General features: G+C 41.3%; 1 protein-coding gene across 1 annotated transcript in view; it reads right to left on the reverse strand.

The window, feature by feature from the left end:
• LOC135553937 (protein FAM171A2-like) overlaps nt 1-15,036 on the reverse strand; it is an 85,927-nt gene that overhangs the window by 63,518 nt on the left and 7,373 nt on the right. The window lies entirely within an intron of this gene.

The raw sequence follows: 15,036 nt of genomic DNA on the forward strand, positions 1-15,036 counted from the left end.
GTTCAAGAATATATTCCATGAAAAACATCCTCTCTCATGATCATAAGATCACACACACACAGTCCAAGGTCTATTGACAGAAATGTTGCAATTAACAGTTGCTTTTATTGGCTGTGATAGACTCTCAACATACCGTGATACAGACACTAACACTATGTGCTTCTCAGAATCGTGTGTGTATGTGTGTGTGTGTGTGTGTGCGTGTGTACGCTAGCCCATTCAAAAGACCATTGAATGGCCCAGTTCACATTTTCACATGCTGCAGAGAGTCCTTCAGAAAACCCAGTTCACATTTTCACATGCTCCAGAGAGAGTCCTTCAGAAAACCCAGTTCACATTTTCACATGCTCCAGAGAGAGTCCTTCAGAAAACCCAGTTCACATTTTCACATGCTCCAGAGAGAGTCCTTCAGAAAACCCAGTTCACATTTTCACATGCTCCAGAGAGTCCTTCAGAAAACCCAGTTCACATTTTCACATGCTCCAGAGAGAGTCCTTCAGAAAACCCAGTTCACATTTTCACATGCTCCAGAGAGAGTCCTTCAGAAAACCCAGTTCACATTTTCACATGTTCCAGAGAGAGTCCTTTAGAAAACCATGTTCACATTTTCACATGCTCCAGAGAGAGTCCTTCAGAAAACCCAGTTCACATTTTCACATGCTCCAGAGAGAGTCCTTCAGAAAACCCAGTTCACATTTTCACATGCTCCAGAGAGTCCTTCAGAAAACCCAGTTCACATTTTCACATGCTCCAGAGAGAGTCCTTCAGAAAACCCAGTTCACATTTTCACATGCTCCAGAGAGAGTCCTTCAGAAAACCCAGTTCACATTTTCACATGCTCCAGAGAGAGTCCTTCAGAAAACCCAGTTCACATTTTCACATGCTCCAGAGAGAGTCCTTTAGAAAACCATGTTCACATTTTCACATACTCCAGAGAAAACTACTTTGATTCTAAATGGGTCAATGGCTCAATTGATGCATGTTGCTATGGATATTATGAGGTGTCCCCAGAAAAGAATGTTGGGAAAATGGTTCGCTTGGCAGCTCCATCTAGCATGGAGGACAAGGCCCAGTGATTCCATGGTGCCATACCGAGAAGATGATATCATCTCCATAATTAACATATAACATGAATCAACAAACACAACAACCCACATGAAGCTATAAGGGAAATCACACTGCATGAACTGGTACTCAATAGGGGTACTCAAATCCTATTCTACGTGCCCACATTACAAAAACGTTTCCTCTGTGACTTCAGTAGGTTGTTGGTGGTCCACCATACAGTGCGAGGCAGCATATTACTTATTGTGCCAGTGCAGCAAGCTGGGGTTCTTGAGAGTTCCTCATTGATATTTGGCGATACAAAGCCAAGAACAAAAAGGCTGAAATCATGGCAGGAAATACAATGAGATGCAAATTAAATGAAATATGAAACCTGACATTGAACTGGCTTACAGGTACACTTAGGTATAGGTATCACTTTGGTCCTTTTTACATTGATGAAAGTTGAAGGAGATTCTCGGGAGGTATCAAACAAAATCCTGAGAATGGACTTATTACCGTAATGTAAACTTGCAAACTTGTCACGTCTCGAACGTAACCTCCTGAAGTTGTGCACAACACTCGCCCCTCTCCAAGCAGGGCAATGTAAACAGAATTGTCTCGTTGAACCCAACACTGGTGCAGTAAAAATAGCAATAGCACAACAATGTTTATGAAACAACTGAAATGTATAGAGATGTGCATTATATTTGAGACTTGTTTTATTGCAATTTCACACGAGATTGCAGTAGCTGGCTGTTACATTCTGAAATTCTCACTGTATAAGAATCTCAATGTGTTTTCGTCCCTTCGGCTGCACTGAGCTACCATCCAGGCAATATATTATCTAGCTAGCTATGCAAGCATGAAGCTCATCAACTCCCCTGGGAATGATCAATGTTTTCAGTCGCAATTAGCTTTTTGCGTCATATAATGACTTCCTTGATATTTATAAAAAATTAAGCCTGGTTTGTAAGGTAACTTAAAGGAAACATCCACCCAAAACCAGCCAATTCCTTTAATTTACAGTGTAAAATAACACTAATGTGAGAACAATCTTTTTTTGTGACAAAAAAATAATATAATTTCGGCATTATAATAAGGTTGTCTAGCTAGCTGGTAAAATTAGCTACACACAATACCAAAAACAATATCAGCATGTAAAGTAGCTAGTTGGTGCAGTTTGTTTAGGCGATTGTTACAGCTATCAAATTAAGAGTCAACAATCTTTACATGTTCAACCTGCAGGTCAATGTGCTTCACAGAGTGGAGTCCAACATTCGCTACGGCACATAAACTATTGAAGAGATCGGAAACGTTGCCCACTCTACGCCAAAGGGCTGCGACTTGCATTCTGGACTATTCTGGGACAAGGAGCGCTCTCCTTCGAGTAGGGAATGGGAGTCTTTTGGGCGCTAGCTCAAACCCAACACTAACTTCCAGTGTAGTGACAGCGACTTTATCACAGTGCTACATTATACCGGTGTAATTTCTGCCAGCTTTGAACGCCTAAAAAATCAGATACACGTGAAAACAGGAAATGACTTAGGGAATCAATAGAACATCACTCAGAGATGCACAAAAACAATATAACACTCAAAATGGGTGAACCTTTCATGTAACACGCTGAAGTAGTAGGCCTAAGAGCTATCTAGCTATGGTTCAGCTAATGTTAGATAATGTCAACATTCAGCTAACTAGGTAATGCAGCTATTATGATGTAGTGGAGGAGAATGCAGAAATAATTTTGTTTAGTTTTCTACCTAGCAAGCTCTGTAGCTATTATACTATGAACGACACTATATGATAAAGTTACTGTACCTTTATATTCCTACGAGAGGCGTTGACATTCATGTTTGATACCCAAACGTTACTAGCTAGCAGTAGCAAGCCAGCTGTGCACGCTAATTTAATGTGTGTACGAACAAGAAGCATTTTCACTTTTGGATAAATAGCGTGCCCAATTTCAACTTCCTGCTACTCATGCCAGGAATATAAGATATGCATATTATTAGTAGATGTGGATAGAAAACACTCTGAAGTTTCTAAAACTGTTTGAATCATGTCTGTATAACAGAACTTATGTAGCAGGCAAAACCCAGAGGACTAACTGTTCAGATTTTTGACTGATCTCTGACTGTTCCCTGAGTTGTCATCCAGGAACAACGTTACACTATTGAGAGTTGCGCAAGGCATAAAAAGGAGCATGGTTTGTTTACTTCCTGTGTTGAAAACAGATTGCGCCGTCTACAATTTGATCGAGTATTAACGTTTAAAAATACCAAAAGTTGTATTACAAAAGTAGTTTGAAATATTTTGGCAAAGTTTATAGGCAACTTTTGAAATATTTTGTAGTGACGTTGAGTTTTTTGGAAGCTGTTTTTTTCTGGATCAAACGCGTCAAATAAATGGACATTTGGATATATATGGACGGAATTAATCAAACAAAAGGACCAATTGTGATGTTTATGGGACATATTGGATTGCCAACAGAAGCTCGTCAAAGGTCATGCCTGTTTTATATTTTATTTCAGCGTTTTGTGTTGCGCCTGCAGGGTTGACATATGCTACTCTCTTTGTTGACATTGTGCTATCATCAGATAATAGCTTCTTATGCTTTCGACGAAAAGCCTTTTAAAAATCTGACATGTTGGCTGGATTCACAACGAGTGTAGCTTTAATTGAGTATCTTACATGTGTGATTTAATGAAAGTTAGATTTTTATATATATTTTTTTATTTTTTGAATTTGCCACGCTGCATTTTCCCTGTTTTTTTTCCAAGTGGGACACAACCGTCCCCTATACCATAAGAAGTTAATTGTTGCAATATTCAAGAGTGTAATATGGTTTGGTTGCATTATTCAAGAGTTTAATAGCGTTATGTTTTAGATGAAAAGTTGCTTGTGGGCATCAGTTTGCTTAGCTTCCTCCACTGTCCAATTGCCCCATACTGGGCTTGAACCAGTGATCCTATGCTTCTCAACACACGTGACCGCCCTCCTTGACAACGTACCAACAGTTTGATGGCTCCACCTGTGACATTTCAAGCTTGCTCTGGAGTGAGTTTATGGCACATTCTTAACTCTCTTACACTTCGTTACTGGCTAGTGGCTACTGTGATGTTTACAGTAAATTGGATCAGCAGAAGCAAGAATGTCATGCTGCCAGCTACAACGAAAGGTAAGGCAAAGACGTGATGTATAAATTGAAAAGTGTATGTGCCTATTATGCCAATTAAAATCTCGTTGTGGTGCCTCTCCTTCAACTTTCGTCAATGAGAATAGCCCACCCCCCCTCACTCTCTCCCCCTGCCCTTCCTCTCTGGTACCTCTCTCTCTCCCTCCATCAATCCCTCCCTCTCTGGTAACTCTCTATTTTTCCCAGCTCCCTCTCTCTATCACTCTCTCTCTCCCTCCTTCCATTTCTCCCTCTGCAGATGGGCATTCAGGAAAGGCTGAGGGAAGCTGAGCAGCAGGGTGGCCTTGGAATAGGAAGATAAGTATTCCTCCATTCCAATAACGTCCCATTTACATGTTTGCTCACAGCCAGCTCTTCCTGTATGTACAGTAGGCTCATTTCCATTCCATTGCTTAACACACACATCACCCACAACGATCTGATCCGAGCCATCTCATTCTGGCTACATGCCAAATCTCATCCAGTCACTACACACCTCTCTCACACTACACAGCTCAATTTAAATGGGTGATTTTGCCAATTGAGGTACTGTAGGCTATTTGAATAGAAATCAGCTGTTGTTCAATGTTCACACACATTCTTTCTTTAGCCTCCCCAGACATGATGCACAAACATATTCAAGCATACGTGTGGGTTACTAATGATGAGGTTTAGGGGGTGTGAATGAGTGATAGTGGCGGTAGGTGACGTTTAAAATGAGCATGGCCTTATTTCTATTACAGAATATGACTGTCATTCATATTCCATTCACCAAGCTCAATGTGACATCGATAGGTTTAAGCTACTACATGATACTCAAATTTCCCTAAAACCATCATGAGATGCTACAACCTAACTTAGCCTATGAATGAAAGTGTACAACATATTGTTGAGATAAATCATTTGAGTTATCAAGGTGACAGACAGTGACACATTCAATACCGCCTTGCACACTCTTGCCTGCATCTAGCTGATCTAGGGTGTAATCATTAGTCCAACAGTTGCAAACAACAATTTCTACTGGACAAATTCCAGTATGTATATCCCAGTTTCCTTCCGTTTGCTTCCATCTAAGAAACGTTTTTCAATAGAATCGGCGGAATGAATACACATTTGATCACACGCAAACACAGTTCACTTTCATAGCAGCCACATACAAACAGCATGATCATTTTTGTTCGCTGTATAACTGCTTCTCGCATCTACGCACTCTCCTTCTCTCACCTTTGCCCTTCGCTTGTAGACTTCAGTGCACAACACATCCACTGTCTCAAATCAGGCAAAAAAACTTTCCAAGCCAAAACCTCATATCATAATTACAAGCAATGTTTGTAAATAAAATCAACTGATGAGAGAATAGTCAGATTAACTGATTATAATTCACCTTTATTTAACTAGGCAATGTTGGTGGGGCATATTATTCTGTTTTAATGTTGCAGTACTACTGAATCACTATGATAAATATAATAACTTTTTTGAGAGTATTATACAAAGCTGAGATTTCCTTTGAAGTCCAAAGTGTAGGAATATAGGTGAAATCAGTCATTGACACAGACATGGTGGTGTAGCAGGATGTTCAGAATCCTGTGAGCCAAGAGGTTGTGAGTGTAAACCCCAAGTGAGGACGTTGAATAATAATTACTGTGTAAATAAACATAGACATTGTTAAAATGTGTCATATGTAAGTGAGAAACACTACAGCTATTTTATGACGTTCCCTGGGACTTCCTAACAACTTTTTGTGTGTAGGGCATCATGTTAACATTTTTATCCATGAATCCAAAATTTGTGATCACGTGAAAATCCACATGTGAAACTTCACATGAAATAGCATCACAAGTGAAGTTTTCCAAAGCCACACGGTTTTTGCATTATTTACAATAATAATAACATTATGAAATAAATTGTTGCATGTGCAAAACATGTGGAAATTTCACACGTGAAATCTGGTGATTTTCCACATGTGAAATCATGTTTTTTTCCATAAGGGCTTTCTCAATCTGGACAGCCTTGTAAAGCTGTTTGGGGGAGTTTACTGAGAGGGCAGATAGGATGGAAGATTGACGTGTTACAATCCCAGTCTATCCTTCTCCTATGAGCAAGGTCAAACCTCCTTGGAAACATTTCTGATCTAAGGAGACTCACTCGTAACCCAAATGAAACACAAAGGGTTTGAGGTAGAGGCGTCAAGGGCGAGGATTGAGTTAAGAGGAGACAAATCTAACCAAATCACCTCCACCACCTCCTTCCTATAGACTAGTATAGACCAGCTGGAAGTCATCATGAGGGACTTCCTCAGGCTGCACATAGAGGGGAGAGGAGAGACAGAGAGAAAGTGCAGAGAAAGAGAGGGGGATCCACAGCTGGAGCACGTCAGTAGAGAGGGTCTCTCTCAGGCCTCTGTTGTCTACTCGGGCCCAGAGGGAGGGTTATATGAGCTGTGAAGGTTTTTAGGGGTCCTTAAAGTTGGGTTACAGCTTTGGATGAGTTTCAGCTTGAACCCTACCGCCTACAAGGTGAAAAAAAAGCTACCTTTGGTTACACACAAGAAGGACCCTGTCACGACTTCTGCCGAAGTTGTTGCCTCTCCTTGTTCGGGCGGTGCTCGACGTCACCGGTCTTCTAGCCATCATTGATCCATTTTTCATTTTCCATTGGTTTTGTCTTGTCTTCCCACACACCTGTTTTCAATCCCATTCATTACCTGTTGTGTATTTAACCCTCTGTTTCCCCTCATGTCTTTGTCAGAGATTGTTTATCGTCAGTGTAGTGTTTTTGTTGTATATGTGCGCGACGGGTCTTCGTACCCATATTTGTTTATGTTCTTTTTCCTGTTTAGTGTTATGGAGCATGTTACTAGGACATTATTAAAATACTCCATTTTACACTCCGTTTGACTCTCCTGCGCCTGACTTCCCTGCCACCTATACACATATGCCTGACAGGCCCAGAAAGCACTTCATGTGTAACAGGTGGATGATTTCCAAGTGTTATAAACTACTGCTGAGTGTCCCCAGAGAGGAAACTCATCCACCATTTAGAGTGTGTTGGCCCTGGTGCAGGGCATTGTTCCAGGTGGAATCACAGCCTCACAGGACACATCAAGGCTGTTCTAACAGGAAAACGCAGTTCCAAGTTTCAAGCCAAAGTCCACAAACAGTTCCCCCTACTGTGATCTCCTTGAGAGGCAGGATCCCAGTGGACAAGAGGCTAGTCCCCTTGATTATCACAGAGGAGAAAGGAGAGGAAACTACATACACTTGATATGAGTAAATAGGATAAGACACACCAACAAAAAGACGGCACAATTTCTGATTGATAAAGTAGAAAAATAACTGTTACATTCAACTCAAAGTTAACACAAAGTCCCTGCTTTTTTTTTTTTTTTACCAGTGTCATCCTTTTCCATTTGAAACCAATAGTAAATTCTGATCTGTAATTATCAACAGTGATTCATATCATTAAGGTGTCATTACTTTTCATTCCTGTGTAACAGTAATTGTTTCTACTCATCTGCACAAGGACGTGGTGAACAATCGAATAAAATCACAAGATTTCACCACAACTGAGTGGCGTGTAAATTACCAATATTTCCATAGTTTACAGTCACGATTCCACAGAACCTAACGTCAACACAACAGGCTGAATGCGGAAATGTGTTACCATGGCAATCATCTAAGAACACGTTCACCCGCACCCACACCCACACAAAACACTGGCTAGTACATATTAATGGTATCAAACGTTTTTGTGTCACATACATTAGTCACAGAAGTGTCAGGATTTGGCCAGGGTTGTTCCGGGTTTTGGTCACTAGATGCCCCCATTGTGCTTTTTGACCTCATGTTTTTTTGAGTATCTCTTGAGGCTTTTTTGTGCTATTCCTACCACCTTTTGGATTTGCCATTTTTTGTATTGAAGGACTTCTCCTTTTTACTTTATTAAATACACCGTCTTAAGTACTGCTGTGTCTGCCTCATCTTCTGGGTTCTGCTGACTATTCGTGGCTCAGTTGGTTAAGTGACTGTTTCTCACTCCGGAGACCCAGGTTCGTAACCGGGTCCTGACAAGAAGATTGTTGAATCTATGTGGTGTTCAGGCACTCATAGCACTCTGAGGAAAAGAGTGGTATCTGAATCAAACAGCTGCTGGAAGGGAAAAACCACAAATGCACTATCTGGTTTAGAGGTCAACCAATTACGATTTTTCAACACCGATACCGATTATTGGAGGACAGTAAAAGCCAATACCGATTAATCGGCCGATTTTTAAAATGTATTTGTAATAATGATAATTACAACAATACTGAATGAACACTTATTTTAACTTAATATAATAAATCAATTTAGTCTCAAATAAATAATGAAACATGTTCAATTTGGTTTAAATAATGCAAACACAAAGTGTTGAAGAAATTGAAAGTGCAATATGTGCCATGTAAGAAAGCTAACGTTTCAGTTCCTTGCTCAGAACATGAGAACATATGAAAGCTGGTGGTTCCTTTTAACATGAGTCTTCAACATTCCCAGGTAATAAGTTTTAGGTTGTAGGAATTATAGGACTATTTCTCTCTATACCATTTGTATTTCATATACCGTTGACTATTGGATGTTCTTATAGGCACTTGAGTAGTGCCAGTGTAACAGTATAGCTTCCGTCCCTCTCCTCGCTCCTACCTGGGCCTGGGCTCGAACCAGGAACACATCGACAATAGCCACCCTCGAAGCAGCGTTACCCATGCAGAGCAAGGGGAACAACTACTCCAAGTCTCAGAGCGAGTGATGTTTGAAACGCTATTAGCGCGCACCCCGCTAACTAGCTAGCCATCTCACATCACATCGTTACACCAGCCTAATCTCGGGAGTTGATAGGCTTCAATTCATAAACAGCAGAGCTGCTGGCAAAATGCACAAAAGTGCTGTTTGAATGAATGCTTATGAGCCTGCTGGTGCACACCATCGCTCAGTCAGACTGCTCTATCAAATCATAGACTTAATTATAACATAATAACACACAGAAATACGAGCCTTAGGTCATTAATATGGTCGAATCTGGAAACTATCATCTCGAAAACAAAACATTTATTCTTTCAGTGAAATACGGAACTGTTTCATATTTTATCTAACGGGTGGCATCCATCAGTCTAAATATTCCTGTTACATTGCACAACCTTCAATGTTATGTCATAATTACGTGAAATTCTGGCAAATTACTTCGCAATGAGCCAGGCGGCCCAAACTGTTGCATATACCCTGACTCTGCGTGCAATGAACGCAAGAGAAGTGACACAATTTCACCTGGTTAATATTGCCTGCTAACCTGGGTTTCTTTTAGCTAAATATGCAGGTTTAAAGATATATACTTCTGTGTATTGATTTTAAGAAAGGCATTGATGTTTTTGGTTAGGTACACGTTGGAGCAACGACAGTCCTTTTTCGAGAATACGCACTGCATCGATTATATGCAACGCAGAACACAACTAGATAAACTAGTAATATCATCAACCATGTGTAGTTATAACTAGTGATTATGATTGATTTAGTTTAACGCTAGCTTGCAACTTACCTTGGCTTCTTACTGCATTCGTGTAACAGAATGTCTCCTCATGAGGCAGGTGGTTAGAGCGTTGGACTAGTTAACCGTAAGGTTGCAAGATTGAATCCCTGAGCTGACAAGGTAAAAATCTGTCATTCTGCCCCTGAACAGGGCAGTTAACCCACCGTTCATGGGCCGTCATTGAAAATAAGAATGTGTTCTTATTAACTGACTTGCCGAGTTAAATAAAGATTAAATAAAGGTGTTAAAAAAAATCGTCATCCAAAATTACCGATTTCCGATTGTTATGAAAACTTGAAATCGGCCCTAATTAATCGGCCATTCCGATTAATCGGTCGACCTCTAACCTGGTTACACTGATCTATGATCAGAGTGAGGCCACGGGCAGGTTGCTGGGATGCAGTAAAACAACTTGGTCATCATGTCCAGATGTTTTAGATCTATGCAGCCTAGCCAAGATGTTTAAAGCTGGCCTGGGACATCACATTGGCTTGTACCGTATGTGGTCAGTGAGAGGATTAAGAGGAGTAGCTAGAGAAACTATCATGTGGAGGTGAATTACATACACAGAGCCTTTCATACAGTGTCTCCATACAGTATATGGCACTGACATACAGCTGAAGTCGAAAGTTTACATACACTTCGGTTGGAGTCATTAAAACTAATTTTTCAAACACCCATTTGCGACCAAGCTACAACTTCCTGACTGATGTCTTGAGATGTTGCTTCAATATATCCACATCATTTTCCTGCCTCATGATGCCATCTATTTTCCGAAGTGCACCACTCCCTCCTGCAGCAAAGCACCCCCACAACATGATGCTGGCACCACCATGCTTCACGGTTGGGATGGTGTTCTTTGGCTTGCAAGCCTCCCCCTTTTTCCTCCAAACATAACTATGGACATTATGGCCAAACAGTTCTATTTTTGGTTCATCAGACCAGAGGACATTTCTCCAAAAAGTACGATCTTTGTCCTCATGTGCAGTTGTGAACCGTAGTCTGGCTTTTTTTTATGGCAGTTTGGAGCAGTGGCTTCTTCCTTGCTGAGCGGTCTTTCACGTTATGTCGATATAGGACTTGTTTTACTGTGGATATAGATACTTTTGTACCTGTTGCCTCCAGCATCTTCACAATGTCCTTTCCTGTTTCCCTGGATTTGGCTAAGGTGTATGTAAACTTCCGACTTCAACTGTAAATACAACAACATTGTACAGTGTCAGTATCTCAGGATTTAATTATGGCTGATCATGCGTTAACCTAACAACATAATAAATCAAGGTTAAGATATCATGATGGTTATACGACAATGTAGCTCACCCACCCTCACACCGAGAAAGGGTAGTTGAGAAACTTACAACATTATTGTGTCCATAATTTCCTGCCACTGTTTTGTATTTTCACTGCAATGTCATAAGAGTCTTGGGCCCAGTAACAGAAACGTCGCCGTTTTGAATCCCTGAGCCAACTTGGTGAAAAACCTTTAGATGTAGCCTTGAACAAGGCACTTAACCCTCCCTCATTGCTCCTGTAAATCGCTCTGGATAAGAGCGTTGACTAAAATGGGTTATTCGCGTACCAGTCTTTTTGTGTCATTCTTTCTTTACAAAATATGTTGCGCTCCAACTGTATTTTGGGAATATGCAAGAAAAGTATCTTCGGACATTTTCTAAAATGGTATGTGTGGCAAATAGGCTTACATGCCAAATTAGTCAACTGTTCTCAAACATAATCCAGATTAAAATGTGGAAGCCCACTTAACAGATGTGAGATAATAGAGCACAAACAGAAAATACTGAGGGGACTGAGTGTTAAATGCCAGTCGACAAAGGATTTGATATAGTTTCTTACTGAAAGCCTTTCAAAACATCCAATTTCCCAAGGAACAGAATTTCATCCATTAGGGCAGGAAAGTTGTATATGAACTGTGAGTATCCTAGCCAAACTGAATACTGTATAACAAGTCAATCGATATATTTAAGTATTGTTTGCTGGCAGTCCTTGTTTAGAGACACGGCAGGCTGTTGAGATTTTTTCAGGCTCACTTTTGATGTGAACGAATCTCATTCCAGAATAACTTTTCATGAGGAGGAAAATAAATTCACAAGGCAAGAATGAGAGGAAAGAGCCATGGTTCAGGAATCCACCCATTGTGCGGAAACAGGTGATGGTTTTAAAAGATTTAAAAAAGAAATGCAACCAGTGCCAACAAAATGTCCAGTACGAATTATATGAGTTCAAATATGCTATCATCAGCCTAGGAAGAATATGTGTATGTGTGTATAACCTGAATGACAGTCCACCTACTGTGTATATATACAGTATTGTATGGTCTAATAAATAAGGAGCACCATTAACCTGTGCCCTGCACACAAAAGCCATTGAAAACTTTTGCTGCGAAGTAATCCATGTATGGACATGACTTTTGTTGTGCTTAAGAACAACCAATAAAGACATTCTATTGAATAAATAAAAGATTGAGTACTCAATGAGTAGGGCGGGTCCCTGTCTTAGCAGGACTGCGGCGGGTGTGTTAGGCTGTCTATATTTCCAAAGGGGTGCTCTGCTGTGCCTCTATGCTGTGTCTAGACAGCTCTACTAGTATCCTCTGAGAGGAGAGAGGGTGTTAGGTGTCAACAGTCGGATTCCTCCCACTGTACAACTGCCTGAGCAAAAATACCTTGGCAGACAGCCAGCCCACCTTCAATAGGCTACCACTACAGCAAAACAGCATGGTTGGTCCTGGTCCACGGTGCTCTGAATCCTAATACAGGATGTCAGTCAGAGCAAAATTCTGTGAGTCAGACAGACCCGCTCTTCTAGCCTGGTACTAGATCTGTTTGTGCTGTCTTGCCAACTCCTATGGTCATTGTCACCCTATGATTTGGCAAGACAGCACAAACAGATCTGGATCCAGGCTACCACTCTTCAGTAGAAACCAACTAATTTGCACAGGTTTCAGCTCCACTCCCAGCAGTAGAATGCATAATTAAAAATAAATGATTGAATTGCTAATTAGGACTGACCTCTTCTTGACATTGCTTCCATATTTAAAATAACCATATATCTACTCTACACTGCCTGCTACTTCCCCTGGATGGTTTAGTGAGACAGCATTTTTTTAAATATATATCTTTTTTAATTTTACCCCTTTTTCTCCCCAATTTCGTGGTATCCAATTGTTTTTTAGTAGCTACTATCTTGTCTCATCGCTACAACATGGGCTCGGGATGGGCTCGGGAGAGACAAAGGTTGAAAGTCATGCGTCCTCCGATACACAACCCACCCAAGCCGCACTGCCTCTTAACACAGCGCGCATCTAACCCGGAAGCCAGCCGCACCAATATGTGTTGGAGGAAACACCATGCACCTGGCAACCTTGGTTAGCGCGCACTGCGCCCGGCCCGCCACAGGAGTCACTGGTGCGCGGTGAGACAAGGACATCCCTACCGGCCAAGACCTCCCTAACCCGGACGACGCTAGGCCAATTGTGCGTCGCCCCACGGACCACCCTGTCGCGGCCGGTTACGACAGAGCCTGGGCGCAAACCCAGAGTCTCTGATGGCTGCCGTACAGCGCCCTTAACCACTGCGCCCGAGACAGCATTTTCACATCACAATATAGCCAGCCATTTTTGAGATTCTCAAAAGATCCACAATCCAGATTTGTAGTGGCTAAATATCAAATAATATGACCTCGAGAAATTGTAGTCCTAATCCATAAGAAAAAGGGGTCCCCAATTGTATTTTTTATTTTACCTTTATTTAACTAGGCAAGTCAGTTAAGAGGACTGGCCACCCCACATAGCCTGGTTCGTCTCTAGGTTTCTTCCTAGGTTTTGGCCTTTCTAGGGAGTTTTTCCTAGCCACCGTGCTTCTACACCTGTATTGCTTGCTGTTTGGGGTTTTAGGCTGGGTTTCTGTACAGCACTTTGAGATACCAGCTGATGTACGAAGGGCTATATAAATACATTTGATTTGATTTAACTTCTTGAGACTAGGGGGCAGTATTTTCATTGTTGGAAAAATAACGTTCCCAAAGTAAACGGGCTATTTCTCAGGACAAGATGCTAGAATATGCATACAGTGGGGCAAAATAGTATTTAGTTAGCCTCCAATTGTGCAAGTTCTCCCACTTAAAAAGATGAGAGAGGCCTGTAATTTTCATCATAGGTACACTTCAACTATGACAGACAAAATGAGAAAAAAAATCCAGAAAATCACATTGTAGGATTTTTTATGAATTTATTTGCAAATTATGGTGGAAAATAAGTATTTGGTCAATAACAAAAGTTTATCTTAATACTTTGTTGTATATCCTTTGTTGGCAATGACAGAGGTCAAACGTTTTCTGTAAGTCTTCAAGGTTTTCACACACTGTTGCTGGTATTTTGGCCCATTCCTCCATTCAGATCTCCTCTAGATGTTTGTGGGGCTGTTGCTGGACTTTCAACTCCCTCCAAAGAATTTCTATGTGGTTGAGATCTGGAGACTGGCTAGACCACTCCAGGACCTTGAAATGCTTCTTACGAAGCTACTCCTCGTTGCCCGGGCGGTGTGGTTGGGATCATTGTCATGCTGAAAGACCCAGCCATGTTTTATCTTCAATGCCCTTGCTGATGGAAGGAGATTTTCACTCAAAATCTCACAATACATGGCCCCATTCATTCTTTCCTTTACACGGATCAGTCGTCCTGGCCCCTTTGCAGAAAAACAGCCCCAAAGCATGATGTTTCCACCCCCATGCTTCACATTAGGTATGGTGTTCTTTGGATGCAACTCAGCATTCTCTGTCCTCCAAACACGACGAGTTGAGTTTTTACCAAAAAGTTATATTTTGGTTTCATCTGACCATCTGACATTCTCCCAATCTTCTTCTGGATCATCCAAATGCTCTAGCAAACTTCAGACGGGCCTGGACATGTAGTGGCGTTAGCAGGGGGACACGTCTGGCACTGCAGGATTTGAGTCCCTGGCGGTGTAGTGTGTTACTGATGGTAGGCTTTGTTACTTTGGTCCCAGCTCTCTGCAGGTCATTCATTAGGTCTCCCCGTGTAGTTCTGGGATTTTTCCTCACTGTTCTTGTGATCATTTTGACCCCGCGGGGTGAGATCTTGCGTGGAGCCCCAGATCGAGTGAGATTATCAGTGGTCTTGTATGTCTGCAATTTCCTATTAATTGCTCCCACAGTTGATTTCTTCAAACCAAGCTGCTTACCTATTGCAGATTCAGTCTTCCCAGCCTGGTGCAGGTCTACAA

This window comes from Oncorhynchus masou, chromosome 14, assembly GCF_036934945.1.
Source record: "Oncorhynchus masou masou isolate Uvic2021 chromosome 14, UVic_Omas_1.1, whole genome shotgun sequence".
In the NCBI taxonomy this organism is placed as follows: Eukaryota; Metazoa; Chordata; class Actinopteri; order Salmoniformes; family Salmonidae; genus Oncorhynchus; species Oncorhynchus masou.